A 15,531-nucleotide genomic window follows, 5' to 3' on the forward strand; every position below is an offset into this window, starting at 1 on the left:
TAAAATGCATTTTATAACAAGACATTTATTGCCTTTCTTCACTAAACTTTCATTTTAAACAGTCAACTATATCACATGATTTTGTATTCAGTACTGTACAAAAGGCTTAGGCCACCATTAGATTTGAACAAAATGGCTTCTTCAGTCAGTATTTTTTTTTTTTTTTTTTTTTAAATATTTTTATTACAAATACAAATCATACAGACATGGCAAAACATTCCAGACATCATGAAAACAAAACAGAAAAAAAAAAAAAATATCGCCCTGCAAGGCTATCATACAATCCTTATTACTTGTAATCCAACAAAGAAAAGCTAGTCATAAATTTCGTATTTCTGTTTTATACAAAAAAGAAATAAAACAGAGCACTCGATTCCTTCATTGATAAATTCAAACCTCTATCCTTGTACCCTCCTATTGATTGCACTGACCTAGCTCTAAACCACATGCCATGTCTGGTTGTTTAATGATCCTTATTTATCATTAATAAAGCAAAAAAGAGAAACAAAAAAGGAAAAAGGAGAAAAAGAAAAAAAACAACAACAACCCCCCCCCACTAATTAATTCCAATTTGGAAATTAATTTCTTGCAATTGCATTATTCAATGTTTCTGAATCTCTAAAAGGGTATATTAGCCGCGTCTGTTCTATTTCCGAGAATGCCTGAATAAATTTCCTCCACTTGTCAAGGAAATGTTTGATCTGAGTTTCAGAGTTAACTGTCGTGTCAAATTGCTCCACTATCAATTGTCCCTTAATTTTATTAATACATTCTATTAAACTGGGGGCTTTCGTGGACTTCCAATATTTCAAGATTAATGACCTCCCTATTAATATTACTGTGTTTACAAATTTAAAATTAATCTGTGATCTGGGAGTTTGATACATAAAGATAATATCCTCTTTTTCTAGCTTGATCTTTTTCCCATTAATCCTGTTCAACCAGAAATTCAACTTGCTCCAGAATTTTTGGATCTTTGGACAGGACCATAAACAGTGTGTTAAATCAGCTAATGGGAAGCTGCATCTAGCACATTTATTCTCTGCATTTTTATCCTATTTAGCTTTTACAGCAGGTGTGATATATACCTTATTTATCACTTTCATTTGGGACTCTCTCCAACCTATGGATAATGTTGCTTTGTCTACCAAATTGAAACTTTTTTGTAACCTCTCTATTGGCTGTCGCCAACTTGCTGCCAAAGCCCCTATTCTTGTTGTTTCTTGAAACTTTTTTTATTATTTTATACCAAAAGGAGATAGAATAGTTTCCTTGACTGTACACATTTAATACCATATTCATCTTTTCACCCAGACTATCTTGCATAGATTCTTTGTTAAAAGTTTCTAGAAAATGCCGTACTTGCAAGTATGCAAAAAATTCATTATTTGGGATTTCAAACTCTCTTCTTAAATCCTGAAACGTTCTACATGCTTTAGTTTCCCTGTCTTGTAGTTGTTGTATGAAAATTAGGCCCTTCCTCTTCCATCTATGAAAGACTTTCGACTCTATTGCTGGTATAAAATTAGGATTCCCCACTATTGTCAGATACTTTGAATAATCCGGGCTAACTCGTAATAATTTCAAAAGTTTATGCCATGCAGTAATTATATTCTTAACGGTGGATAACTTTTTAACTTTATCTGGTAATTTCCCTTTATAATGTAATAATGCTTTTAAACCATATGGGGCAACTAAATATTCTTCTATTTCATTTGTGGCGAAATAGTTTGCCTCTGTTAGCCATTCTAATGCAAATTTGCCCATACATATTAGATTATATAGCTCAATATCTGGGAAAGCTAAGCCGCCCCCTGTTTTAAATAATGACAAATTATGTAATGCAACTGTTTTACGTTTGTTGCCCCATAAAAATTTTAGACAATCAGGTTTAAATACTGCTAAATCCTTACGATTGATAAATCTAGGTAAGTTTTGTAGTAAGTACAAAATTTTAGGAAATAGGACCATTTTAATTAAATTTATTTTACCTGACAAGGTCAATGGAAAATTGGCCCAGCTAGCCATATCCTTAGACATTTTTGCCCAGATTTGGGGGTAATTTAATGTATACCAGTTCTCAGGGTCTCTAGACAGTACAATGCCTAAATATTTTAACTTTCCATTTGCATTCTTGAATGGGGCATTCTTGTAACTATCTTTTTTTTCTTTTAACCAAAAAATCTCTGATTTATTAATGTTTACTTTATAGCCTGCAAACTTACCAAACTCTTCCAAAATTTGAATTAGTAGAGGAATATTTCTTTGCGTGTCTCTTAGGAAGACCAATAGATCGTCAGCATATAGTAAAAGCGTTATTCTTCTATTCCCTAGCCAAATCCATTCTATTTCCTTTCTCAGATATACAGCTAGAGGTTCAATAGCTAAATTGAACAAATAAGGGGATAAAGGGCACCCTTGTCTGGTTCCTTTCTGTAGAATAAAATTTTGTGATACAGTACCATTTATCAGAATGTTAGCCTGTGGTTCGTTATAAATCAATTGTACCAATCTGAGGAAAGAACCTGTGATTCCAAAATGTATAATTGTTGTAAATAAATGATCCCACGTAATCATATCAAAGGCTTTTTCAGCATCGATAGAAGTAATAGCCATATCTGTTTGAATCCCAGTTCCCTCTTTTTTAGCCTGGTTCCAATAATAGTCTATTATCAACTGTAATTTCCTCAGATTGGTTGTAGAAGTCCTATTGGGCATAAAGCCAACTTGATCTTTATGTATTAATGGGGTCATCATTTTCTTTAGTCTTTGGGCAATCACACTCATGAGAAGTTTATAGTCACTATTTAACAGTGAGATGGGTCTGTATGAACCCATCTCTTCCGGGTTCTTCCCTTTTTTCAAGACTAATGAAATTGTTGATGTTGTAAAATATTTAGACTGCATTTTATTGTTAATATATATTGTACTAAAAAGGGCTTCTAACATGGGGATTATTTCTTCCTTCAAAATTTTATAGAGTTCTATCGGAACCTGATCTGGGCCAGGGGCCTTGTTAGCCACCGTTTTATTGATTGCTTTCCTTATTTCTTCCTGTGATATAGGCCTATTCAACTCGTCCAGATCTTCTTTATCTAGCTTTGGTAGTCTGATTTTATCCCAAAAATCTGCTTTTGCTTCTAAATCAATCTTATCCTTTGCATACAACTTTTGATAATATTTATATATGTACTCATTTATTTCTTTAATATTTGTCAATCTCTCTGATCCCTTTCTAATCGTCTCTATGGCACGTTTCTTCTTCTTGATCTTCACTAGATTTGCCAAAAATTTACCAGCTCTACCACTATGTCTATAAAAAAAAGCCCTCGTTCTAAGGTCTTCTTGTCTTAATTTTTGCATAAGGAAAGTATCTCTCCCTTGTTTGGCCCTTATATATTTGTCCCCTGAACTATCACTTAGAAATGCATTATAGCAATTACGTACTTGCCCTGCTAGCTGTATATCTTTCTGTTGTGCTATTCGCTTATTTCTAACTAGATACGCCTTAATTTCCCCTCTGATAAACGCTTTAAAAGCCTCCCAAAAGACTTCATATCTATTTTCATATTCCTTATTAAAATATGTATATTCCTGCCATTTTCTCTTTAGCCAGTCCTTGAATTGTACATTGGCACTCAGATGTGCTGGGTCTCTTTTGACCCTTTTGAACATCAAATTTAATATAATAATAGCATGGTCCGATATCAGCACCTCTTTGATATCTGCAAATATTTCTGTACCTAATAAATTTTCTGAGATCAAAAAAGCATCTATCCTAGACATAGTTTTATGACTGTGGGATATACAAGAAAAGCATTTTACATCTTGGTTCTGGATTCTCCATATGTCTTTAAGTCTTAAGTTATTGCACAGATTCTTAAGTAACTTAGTTTCTGCTCGGCTATTTCTGTTCATGGAGGATTTTAACCTAACGTTGGATACATCACCATGTTTAAGTCACCTCCCTATATTATATTTTCCGTACCATACTTCATTAGTTTAACTTGGATCTTGTTCCAGAAGATTTTATCTAGGCTATTTGGACCATAAATATTACATAAAATCAAAGATCTTTCGTATACTACAATATGTAGAATTGCAAACCTTCCTTCTATATCTAATTCTTTTCCCATAATTTTATAATCTAGTTTTTTATTAAATATGATTGCTACGCCCCTTTTTCTAGCCATGCAGGGTGTTGCAATCACTTCCCCTACCCACCCTACTTTAAGTTTGTCTAGTTCCTGTTCTTTCAAATGTGTCTCTTGTAGCATTATTACATCTGCATTATGTTTTTTACATTGTTTCAAGATGTTCTTCCTTTTCCATAATGAGGAGATCCCTCCCACATTCCATGATATTACTTTTAATTGTTCAACCATCAGACATTATTACATACCCTATAGCGCATTGCGAGCGAAAAAAAAAAAAGCCCTTTATAAGGAAAGACAGGGGTGGGGGGATAATAGCATAAGCCAAAAACATTGTAGACAATAAACAAAGCATAATATAAAAACCAGATACAGAGGAGACCTCCTCCGTATCGCCCAAGGATGCTGAGAAAATCATACTCAGCTAAAACTATAACCATCACATCTCTTGGAGGACCTGACCTCATAACCCTAGTATTAGAGCTAATAATCCTCTCTCGAGCTTCCTTCTTTTTTAGAACCTTGTTAATATAGCTTTTAATTAATTTCCCTTTCTGGATTATTGTCACTAAGAATTCTGTCTAGAATATAGGAAATCTTTTGCTTCTTCATAATTATTCAGCAGTATGTTTCCTTGCTCATTAAAAATTTTAATTTTGGCTGGGTATATAATTGAGGCTTTCAGGCCTGATTTAATTAAGCTTGTACAAATAGGTACCATTTCTTTTCGTTTTTTTGACGTTTCTACTGAAAAATCCTGAAAAAGCAAGATACTGTACTCTCCAATCTTTACTGGGAATTTTTTCCTGTAATGACTCATAATCGTAGCTTTATCTTGAAAGTTCAAGTACTTAACAATGACTGGTCTAACCTTAGTCTTGCCATCCGCATAGGTTCTAGCACTACCTACTCTGTGCGCTCTTTCGACCTGTATCCCTTGTGGGGGGATTTGCATACCCAACCCCAAAGGTAGCTGTATTGCAGTAAAATGTATTAGATCCTGAAATTCCTCTATCTCTGGTAATCCTATAATTCTGACATTACTTCGTCTAGCTCGGTCTTCTAGTTCTTCAACCTTGTTCTGCAATAAATGTATTTGACTAGACTGTTCCTTTAATTTATTCTCATGTCTGTTATTCATATCTTCTATATCTGATATTCTGTTTTCTGCTTCTTGCAGCCTATCTGAAAACTGTTTAACTTCTACCCTTAGTTCTGAGATATCCCTCTTTAACTGGTCAAATTGAGGGAGCATAATATCTGATAGTTGTTTTACTAGGTCCTGAGACTCCATTGTATGTAAATTTGTTGTTTCTAGTAAACTTCTATTCTCACTGTCTAAACTGTTTCTTTTTAGAATTTTTTTTTCTTTTCCTTTTGGTGGCATTGCTGGTGATTTATTTTTAATAGTGACAAACCTTTCCATATGTGTGTGTATTGATAGGTATAAAATAATAAGGGCCTAGTGGCGGCCTGACAAACCCAAGTGAGGGGGCAAAAGAAGAAAAAAACAAAAAAGAAAAAAAAGGACAAGGAAGAGGGGGGGTGATTTATTAGTGCGTAGGGTACGTTCTAAATCAGTGTATTAGCACTTGTATTCGTGCGGGGTGTGATTATATATGGTAATGCCTAGTTAAAAGTCAAGAAACAGTTATCTGTATTTTTAGAAACACTCGATAAAGATGTCTGTTGGACCTGTAAACTATTAACACTGCTTTTGCTCTCTTAGGTGCAAATAGTTTATGGCAAATATCACCTTATAAACAAATTTTAATATCCATGCAGCTACATGAGATTGTTAATAATAATTCCTTTGTTTGCTGTCTCTTTCACTTAGGTTTCGTTTACCCAGACCTTTCACAGTTTAAACAGATTAGAATACCCATACTTGCTTTAGATACTTAAAGGGATACTAAACCTAATTTTTTTTTTTCATGATTCAGATAGAGCATGGGATTTTAAGCACCTTTCTAATTTACTCCTATTATCAATTTTTCTTTGTTCTCATGCTATCTTGATTTTGAAAAAGCAGTACTGTAAGCTTTAGAGCCGGACCATTTTTTGTTCAGCACCTGGGTAGCACTTGCTGATTTGTGGCTAAATGTAGCAAACCAATCAGCAAGCTCGACTAAGGTACTGAACTAAAAATGGGCCGGCTCCTAACCTTTTATTACTGCTTTTTCAAATCAAGATAACATGAGAACAAAGAAAAATTGATAATAGGAGTAAATTAAAAAGTTGCTTAAAATTGCATGCTCTATCTGAACCATGAAAGAAAAAATGTGGGGTTAGTATCCCTTTAATATCCAACTTTCCTCAATCAACCAGTATATATTTATACCCTTCACTATAGCATTTTCTATACACAGCTGCCTTTCAACCGCAAACTTGGTTTTTAGCAAATGTTTATACTCTTTAGATAGCGCCAAAGCTTGTGGCAAGATTTTTAGTTGTCATCAACTTAAAGCCAGCATTCTTTTTAAACCAGCGCCTAAACTTGTAGATAAATACCAGTATAGTTAATCTTCCTTAAATGCCCAATACTCTAAAGAAAAAAAAACAAGCATTTATAATATCTTATTACATATATTCTTCCTGAACACTGGATAACCACAATTTCACATTTGACTTTCTAGATATTTCTTGTACTACTACCAATATTCAGTACTAGTCTTAGGCTATTACAATACTTTGGGAACCTAGAGCTTTGTATCTTGCCCCAGAAACATTGAATATAACTTAATGTATGTCTCTTAAGGTTCTCTAAGCAGTCCAGCTCCTGCTAAATGATCTTATAATTAATTTTCCAGGTGATTCTGTAGCTATAATCGTTCTGCCGGTTGCTTAAAACAAATTGTAGCAGTCTACTTAAACCACAGGCTAACAGTTGTTTTTGCCCTGTTTCTGCTCAGCCGTTGCAATTGCCTTCCTGCTATGGGCTCCTATATAGTCAGATAAACAAATCCCAATCAAGCAGCTTCAAAAAACGTTATAGGTTTGTATAACATACACTTCCAAGAGCCAGTTATTTTTCCTTCAAAAAGAGGCTTTTAATGATCTTTGAAGATATGCAGCAACACCCTTAAATGTAAACCATTACCAATTAGCACAAAAAAAGGTTATATTCTCCTCTTTCCTGACCAGCCAGGGCTTCACCCACCTTGCGGTACCTGGCTAACAACAGCTGCAGTGTAAAAGTTTCCTTAATCCAGGAGATAATTATATATCACTTCCTTCCGCTTAGACATATCAAGCATTAATAGGATATAGAGAAAAGGTTGACTGTTTTGTCTCTCATGGACACTTTATTGTGCTTATTCTTTGTGGGGGGGGACCCTGCTTGTATCAATATGCTGTTTCCTATAAGGGGGGCTTATTAAAGTGGTCGTCCTTCCACAATAGGCCTTATCTAAATAAGGCAGTCCTAAGCCCTTAGACAGTATTCATCCAAATCTTTAAACACTCCCCAGTGGGAATCATCAAAAGTGTGTTCCTGGTCTTGTAATGTCTCCCTTATTGTTAATCTTCGTTCCCCCCACACACGTTCTTCCATATAATAAAATGTACCTTACATTGGGGTTGTTTGCTGCCGCTTCGGTCTTATAAACTTACTTGTGGCCTTGCCAGTTCTGAGTATCTCTCCGCTCCGGAGCTCTGTTCCTCCAAGAGGTGACCCAGGCAATGGGTCTGCAGTTACGCCTACTCCTGACGGCCGTGCTGCTCACCCTCCGTCGGGTTCCAAGCTTCCCGCTGCTAGTGCGGGCACCAGGCAGAACGCCTAAAGGTCAAGCTTGCCGAGCAAAATCCTCGGAACACTTGGGGCTTGTTGCGCGCTCTCTCCCAACCAAAGCGCTACCACACGCTGCATTCGTGTAGCTCCGCCCCTTCCGGCCGTCGGTCCTCTTCAGTCAGTATTTAGTGTGACTTACCTTGGCACTAAGCACATCTATCTTTTGGGGAGACTGACCTGAAGTTTTCTGAAGTAATTATACCATGGCTTCTTTCAGCACTTCTCAGAGTTCTTCTTTAGACTTAGGTTGTCTTTTATTTATTTCTCTGTCCAGTTGATCCCATTCTGCCTCCATGATATTCAGATGTGGACTCTGTGGAAGCCAGTCCATGACTGTCAGTGTTTTATCAGCTGTTTTTTCTCTCCAAATATGATCTCACTGCATTAGCAGTGTGCTTGGGATCGTTATCATGCTGAAAAATAAAACCATTCCCAATCAGGCGCTTTCCAGAAGGAATGGCAGGATGAATTTAAACATGTCTGTACTTTTCAGCATTAATCATCCCATCAATTTGGACAATATTGCCAACACCACTGGAAGAAATGCAGCCCCAAACCAGGACAGACCCTCCACCATGTTTCACTTAAGGCCACAATCTTCCATCACACTCCTTACATATTGTCGATGATTGGACCCAAAAATGTCAAACTTGGATTTGTCACTCCATAATACTCTTTTCCTTTGATTTTCATTCCAATCTTTGTGAGTTTTAGCATATCTTAGCTTTTTCACCCTGTTCCCCTTCTGAAAAAAAGCGGTTTCTTGGCTGCTACCCTTCCACAAAGACCATTCCTGGGGGCCCATTTATCAAGCTCCGAACGGAGCTTGTGGGCCCATGTTTCTGGGGATCTTCAGACTCGCCAGAAACAGCAGTTATGAAACAGCGGTCTAAAAAAGCTCTGAGCAGGCGGACAGGAATCGCCAGAATTCAACCCGATCGAGTACGATCGGGTTGATTGACACCTCCCTGCTGGCGGCCCATTGGCCGTGAGTCTGCAGGGGATGGCGTTGCACCAATGCTGAATATGGAGAGCGTATTGCTCTCCGCATTCAGCGAGGTCTTGCGGACTTGATCTGCACTGTCGGATCAGGTCCGCAAGACCTTTGATAAATTGGCCCCCTGGTCTAGCTTCTTTGTACTGTAGAAGGTTCAACTTTGCATCCCGATAAAGCTGCTAGATGCTGAGCCAGATCCTTGCTGGATTTCTTCCAGTCTCTCAAAGAATTAACTCTTCCAGTCTTTTTTTTCCCTTAAACTCTCCTGATTCTTGAAATCTCTTTATAACATCTAATGGTGGCCTAAGACTTTTGCACAGTACTGTATATGTATAAATATTTATTTAAAAATAAATACTACATATTCTTCTATGTGAAGAACATTGGAATGTGAAAAATTCATAATTCATGTTGCGTTCAGCGCAAAATATGGGTGTTAGTTTTTTTTGCAGTTTTCATGCTCCATTGAAGTCTATGGGAAAATAAGTTAACGCGGTCACAATGTTTTGTTAGTGCACTTCGGGTTTTCACTAGAGCACAAACCTTTTACTTTCATCTTGTTGTAATACGATCGCAACTCAACATGCGCAGAAAGCCTCCTTCTAGCGTAGCTTATATATTGCGCTTCGCTCGTCATCTACCCCTTCAGTGTTGCTGCACATTCCCCTTAGCCTGTAAAGTAACTGTCTGAGCTTAGCTCAGGTGAATGATGTCATATACAATATTTTTACTTTTGTCAAGGATAATGTGTCTTGTGATCTTATTTACACCGCCCAGCAAAAAAAAATATCTCTTTTAAATGCTTGGTAGAATCATGTGCCCACTTCAGAACACAGGGAAATGTATTTACAATTAGGGAGTAGGACATAAGGCTGTATTAAGTGCCCACTGCCCAGGGGCACGTACTTTGCCACCCCCAAACATTTGTCACCCATGGCAATGTACACATGTGTGAGGCATTAATATACAAATGAGACTCAGTGAATAAAGGGGATTGTTTCTGCCATGAGGTAAGTTGTTATGTTTTTGTTACAGTCGCTGTGTGTTTGGCAGATCAGTTTACACAACGCTAGGGGAGTTTCTCAAATCTAGTCCGTGGTACAGCAGAATGGGATAGAAAAAAGTATGTCTCTGCTTCAGCTAAAGTGGGGAATGAATCAGCAATTCTGATGATCCCAGGGACTGGAGCTGTGAAGCACTATGTGTCATTGTCATTATCATTCTGTATGCAAGATCAGCTTGTGTGTGTCATCGTATTGAATGTAAATGTAATATATGTAAATATGAATACTTCTAGTTGTTTTGGGTTCATTTGTCACAGCCACGTCAACTATTTTTTCTCTTAACCTATTACTTTGTTGCAGTGACAAATTAGCAGGACAAGTTGCACCATGCTGAGTTGCACAGTCATACTACACCCAAGGGGGTTATTAATCATTCCCAGCATTCCCAGTTAGATTTTGTTTGGAAATCACCTTCTCCTCCCACAGCTGGGAACTATAAGCATGTAAAATATTAAATCAGAGCTGATGCTTTCCAATTTTAGAAAATACTGGATGCCAGAACTGCTACCGTGTAGTTTGTCAACAACTTAAACCTGATGACTGCAAGAGGGCTTTGCAAAATATTGTGAAGCAATGATTTTTCCTGGCAGCAAATGCTCAAGAGATAATTCCGTTCATATCCTATCTCTAACTATATTCATTTCATATCAATAAACTGGATGGGATAAAAAAAAACCATATCTATTAATCTGTATCTGTTTATGTTTATCCTTCATTAAAAGTAACAGTAATGCACAACTGGGAGCTAGCTGAACAGATCAGGGGAGCCAATGACAAGAGGTATACAAGTGCCACCACCAATCAGCAACTTGCTCCCAGTAGTGTAATTGCTGCTGCTGAGCCTACATAAATATGCTTTTCAACAAAAAATACCAAGAGAACAAAGCAAAATTGGAAAATAGAAGTAAGATGCAAAGCTGTTGAAAATTGTATTCTCTATCTGAATAATGAAATAAAAAGTATGTTACATGTCCCTTTAAGGAACATGGATATGAAAAATAGATTTCTTTATAGCAAAAGAAAACTTTATTGACTAATTGTCTTGTGTAAAACTTGGTTATTATTGTGTAAATATTTAACAATTTAGGAAAATAAACTTCAGCATCACAGGTTATTTTTTTCTGCACATTGATGCACATTTGCATATTATGTTTTATTATATGTTGTTTTAGTTGAAGTAATGGCAAGATTGATTTAGTTCACAGCAAATACCAGGTTGCACCTATCACTTAACAGCTGTCATTTTATGTATTTACTACATTTGGTCTCCAGCTGCCAGCAGTTTTACTGCTATATCTAACCAATGTCTAAAAAACAAGTGTGTGTGGAGCCTGATGGAGAATAATAAATGGTCATGTGACCTGTCTATGCTTTGCATTTTGTTATTTATTGTTTTAATACCCCCATATTCCTGATCCTATTAGTTTTATATCCGTTTTCGCTATATATGCTAAACAGCTACATATGTAAACCTGAGATTACTAATTCTTCCTCTGCATTGAAGCTATCCTGAGCTAAAAGAAAGAAAGGTGAAATAGCTGCATTATTTCTGCATATGGGCATAGTTGTCCAACGGTGAAATCTGAGTACCAGAGGCCATAAATGTAATGTTTGTAGTTTATCATTCATTGCTAACACAGCTTTAGATGATATCTGGATTTTCTGATTTCCAAAAACTCAGAAAGAAAAGTATGTTTTCTTTACTGGAATGAAACTGAAACTCTTACGGCTAGATTACGAGTCTTGCGTTTGGCTTAAAAAGCATCGTTGGCCGGTCCCAACGCTGCTTTTTAACGCCTGCTGGTATTACGAGTCTTGCAGGTACAGGTGTACCACTCACTATTTTGGCCAAACTCGGAAATACCGCAAATCCACTTATGTCAATTGCGTATCCTATTTTTCAATGGGACTTGCATAGTGCCGGTATTACGAGTCTGCCAAAAAGTGAGCGGTAGACCCTCTCCTGTCAAGACTGGTACCGCATTTAAAAGTCAGTAGTTAAGAGTTTTACACTACAACGCCGTAGCATAAAACTCTTAACTAGTGCTAAAAAGTACACTAACACCCATAAACTACCTATTAACCCCTAAACCAAGGCCCCCCACATCGTAAACTTTTTTTTAAAAAATTAACCCCTAATCTGCTGAACCGGACATCGCCACCACTATAATAAATATATTAGCCCCTAAACCGCCGCACACCCGCTTTGCAAACACTAGTTACATTTTATTAACCTCTAATCTGCCACCCCCAATGTTGCCGCCACTATATTAAAGTTATTAACCCCTAAATCTAAGTCTAACCCTAACCCGCCCTAACTTAAAGGGACAGTCAAGTCCAAAAAAAATTTAATGATTTAAATAGAGCATGCAATTTTAAACAACTTCCCAATTTACTTTTATCACCAATTTTGCTTTGTTCTCTTGGTATTCTTAGTTGAAAGCTAAACCTAGGAGGTTCATATGCTAATTTCTTAGACCTTGAAGACTGCCTCTAATCTGAATACATTTTGACCACTAGAGGGCATTAGTTCACATGTTTCATATAGATAACATTGAGCTCATGCACGTAAAGTGACCAAGGAGTGAGCACTGATTGGCTAAACTGCATGTCTGTCAAAAGAACTGAAATAAGGGGGCAGTCAGCAGAAGCTTAGATACAAGATAATTACAGAGGTAAAACGTGTATTATTATAACTGTGTTGGTTATGCAAAACTGGGGAATGGGTAATAAAGGGATTTTATTTCTTTTTAAACAACAAAAATACTGGTGTTGACTGTCCCTTTAAATATAATTTAAATAAATATAAATAAAATAACTATCATTAACTAAATTATTCCTATTTAAAACTAAATACTTACCTGTAAAATAAACCCTAAGCTAGCTACAATATAACTAATAGTTATATTGTATCTAGCTTAGGGTTTATTTTTATTTTACAGCCAAGTTTGTTTTTATTTTAACTAGGTAGAATAGTTATTATTAAATAGTTATTAACTATTTAATAACTACCTAGCTAAAATAAAGACAAAAGTACCTGTAAAATAAAACCTAACCTAAGTTACAATTACACCTAACACTACACTATAATTAAATAAATTAACTAAATTAAATAAAATTATCTAAAGTACAAAAAACCCCCACTAAATTACAGAAAATAATAAAAAATTACAGCATTTTTAAACTAATTACACCTAATCTAATCCCCGTAACAAAATAAAAAAGCCCGCCCAAAATAAAAAAGCTCTACCCTACACTAAAGTACAAATTACCCTTAAAAGGGCCTTTTGAGGGGCATTGCCCCAAAGTAATCAGCTCTTTTACATGTAAAAAAACAATACAAATCCCTCCCAACATTAAAACCCACCACCCACACAAACAACCCTACTCTAAAACCCACCCAATCCCCCCTTAAAAAACCTAAAACTAACCCCCTGAAGATCACCCTACCGGGAGACGTCTTCATCCAACCGGGCAGAAGTGGTCCTCCAGATGGGCAGAAGTCTTCATCCAAGCCGGGCAGAAGTAGTCCTACAGACGGGCAGAAGTCTTCATCCAGACGGCATCTTCTATCTTCATCCATCCGGCGCAGAGCGGGTCCATCTTCAAAACATCCAACGCGGAGCATCCTCTTCTTTCCACGGCTACGACTGAATGAAGGTTTCTTTAAATGACGTCATGCAAGATGCCGTCCCTTTAATTCTGATTGGCTGATAGAATTCTATCAGCCAATCGGAATTAAGGTAGAAAAAATCCGATTGGCTGATTGGATCAGCCAATAGGATTGAGCTGGCATTCTATTGGCTGTTCCAATCAGCCAATAGAATGTGAGCTCAATCCTACAAACAATTTTATGATACAGATAGATAAAAATAGATAAAAAGTATTTTCTTTTATTATCTAACTAGTCAATAAGGCTGCCCAGAGGGCAGTCTAATTATTTTTTAAACTACAGATGTAGAAACAACCTATGTTGTAACTCTTCTTTTATATAAATATTTAAGCTACAGTGTAGCAATACTATACTTATAATGGACTACTGTCTTAAATATGTCAAAAATATTTTCTATATAATAAACTACAGATATAGCCACACTCTATTTGGACAAACTACTTTCCTAAATAATTACAACATTTCTTCTCTAACCTAACACCCCCTAACCTAACACACCCTTAAATTAACCCAAATTACCTAAACTAATACATTCTAAAGTTAAAAAAAAATAAGTTTACAAAAAATAAAAAAGGCTAACATTACAGAAAATAAAAAATCAAATTACCAAATTTAACAAAATTAAACCTAATCCCTATGAAAATAAAAAAAGCCCCCCCAAAATAAAAACACCCCCTACTTTAAGAATACACTACCAGTAGCCCTTAAAAGGGCTTTTTGCAGGGCATTGCCCCAAGATAATCATCTCTTTTACAAAAAAACACAAAGTCCCACCTAACAGTAAACCCCCCACCCCCCAAAATAAAAGAACCTAACACTAAAAATACTAAATTACCCATTGCCCTGAATAGGTAATTTGTTTGGGCATTGCCCTTAAAAGGGCATTTAGCTCTTTTACTGCCCATCCCTAATCTAAATAAAACAAACCCCTCCCAAAAAATTAAAAAAAAACCTAAGTCTAACCCCCAGGTTGCTACTCACCATTCCTGAAGTCCGGCGGAGAAGGTCCTGTTCCAGGTGGTGAAGTCTTCTTCCAAGCGCAACCTCTTCTTCTTCTAGGAACATCCTGCGCAGAGCGAAGCTGAAGACCGATGACCGAGGAGCTAAAGACCGGCGACCCTGGAACTGAAGACCGGTGACCGCGGAGCGTGGAGGATCCTCTTCAAATCAGCCAATAGAATTTCACTTGCTCTCATCCTATTGGCTGTTCAAATCAATTTTGAGTAGCTCTAATCCTATTGGCTGATTTTAATTGGAAGAATCAAATCAGCCAATATGAATTCAAGGGATGCCATCTTTAATAGCGTACCTTGAATTCACTATTCAGTGTACGGCAGAGATCGTACAAAGAGGATCTTCCACGCTCCATGGCTCTGCGGTCGCCGGTCTTCAGTTCCAGGGTCGCCGGTCTTCAGTTCCAGGGTCTTCAGTTCCAGGGATGGGCAGTAAAAGAGCTAAATGCCCTTCTAAGTGCAATGCCCAAACAAATGCCCTTTTCAGGGCAATGGGTAGTTTAGGGTTTTTAGTATTAGGTTCTTTTATTTTGGGGGGTGGGGGGTGTTTACTTTTAGGTGGGACTTTGTGTTTTTTTTGTAAAAGAGCTGATTATCTTGGGGCAATGTCCTGCAAAAGCCCTTTTAAGGGCTACTGGTAGTTTATTCTTAGAGTAGGGGGTGTTTTTATTTTGGGGGGGCTTTTTTATTTTCATAGGGATTAGGTTTAATTTTGTTAAATAAGGTAATTTGAATTTTTTATTTTCTGTAATGTTAGCCTTTTTTATTTTTTGTAAACTTATTTTTTTTTATTTTTTTGTAACTTTAGAATGTATTAGTTTAAGTAATGTGGGTTAATTT

The sequence above is a fragment of the Bombina bombina genome, chromosome 3 (assembly GCF_027579735.1).
Source record: "Bombina bombina isolate aBomBom1 chromosome 3, aBomBom1.pri, whole genome shotgun sequence".
NCBI classification, from domain to species: domain Eukaryota; kingdom Metazoa; phylum Chordata; class Amphibia; order Anura; family Bombinatoridae; genus Bombina; species Bombina bombina.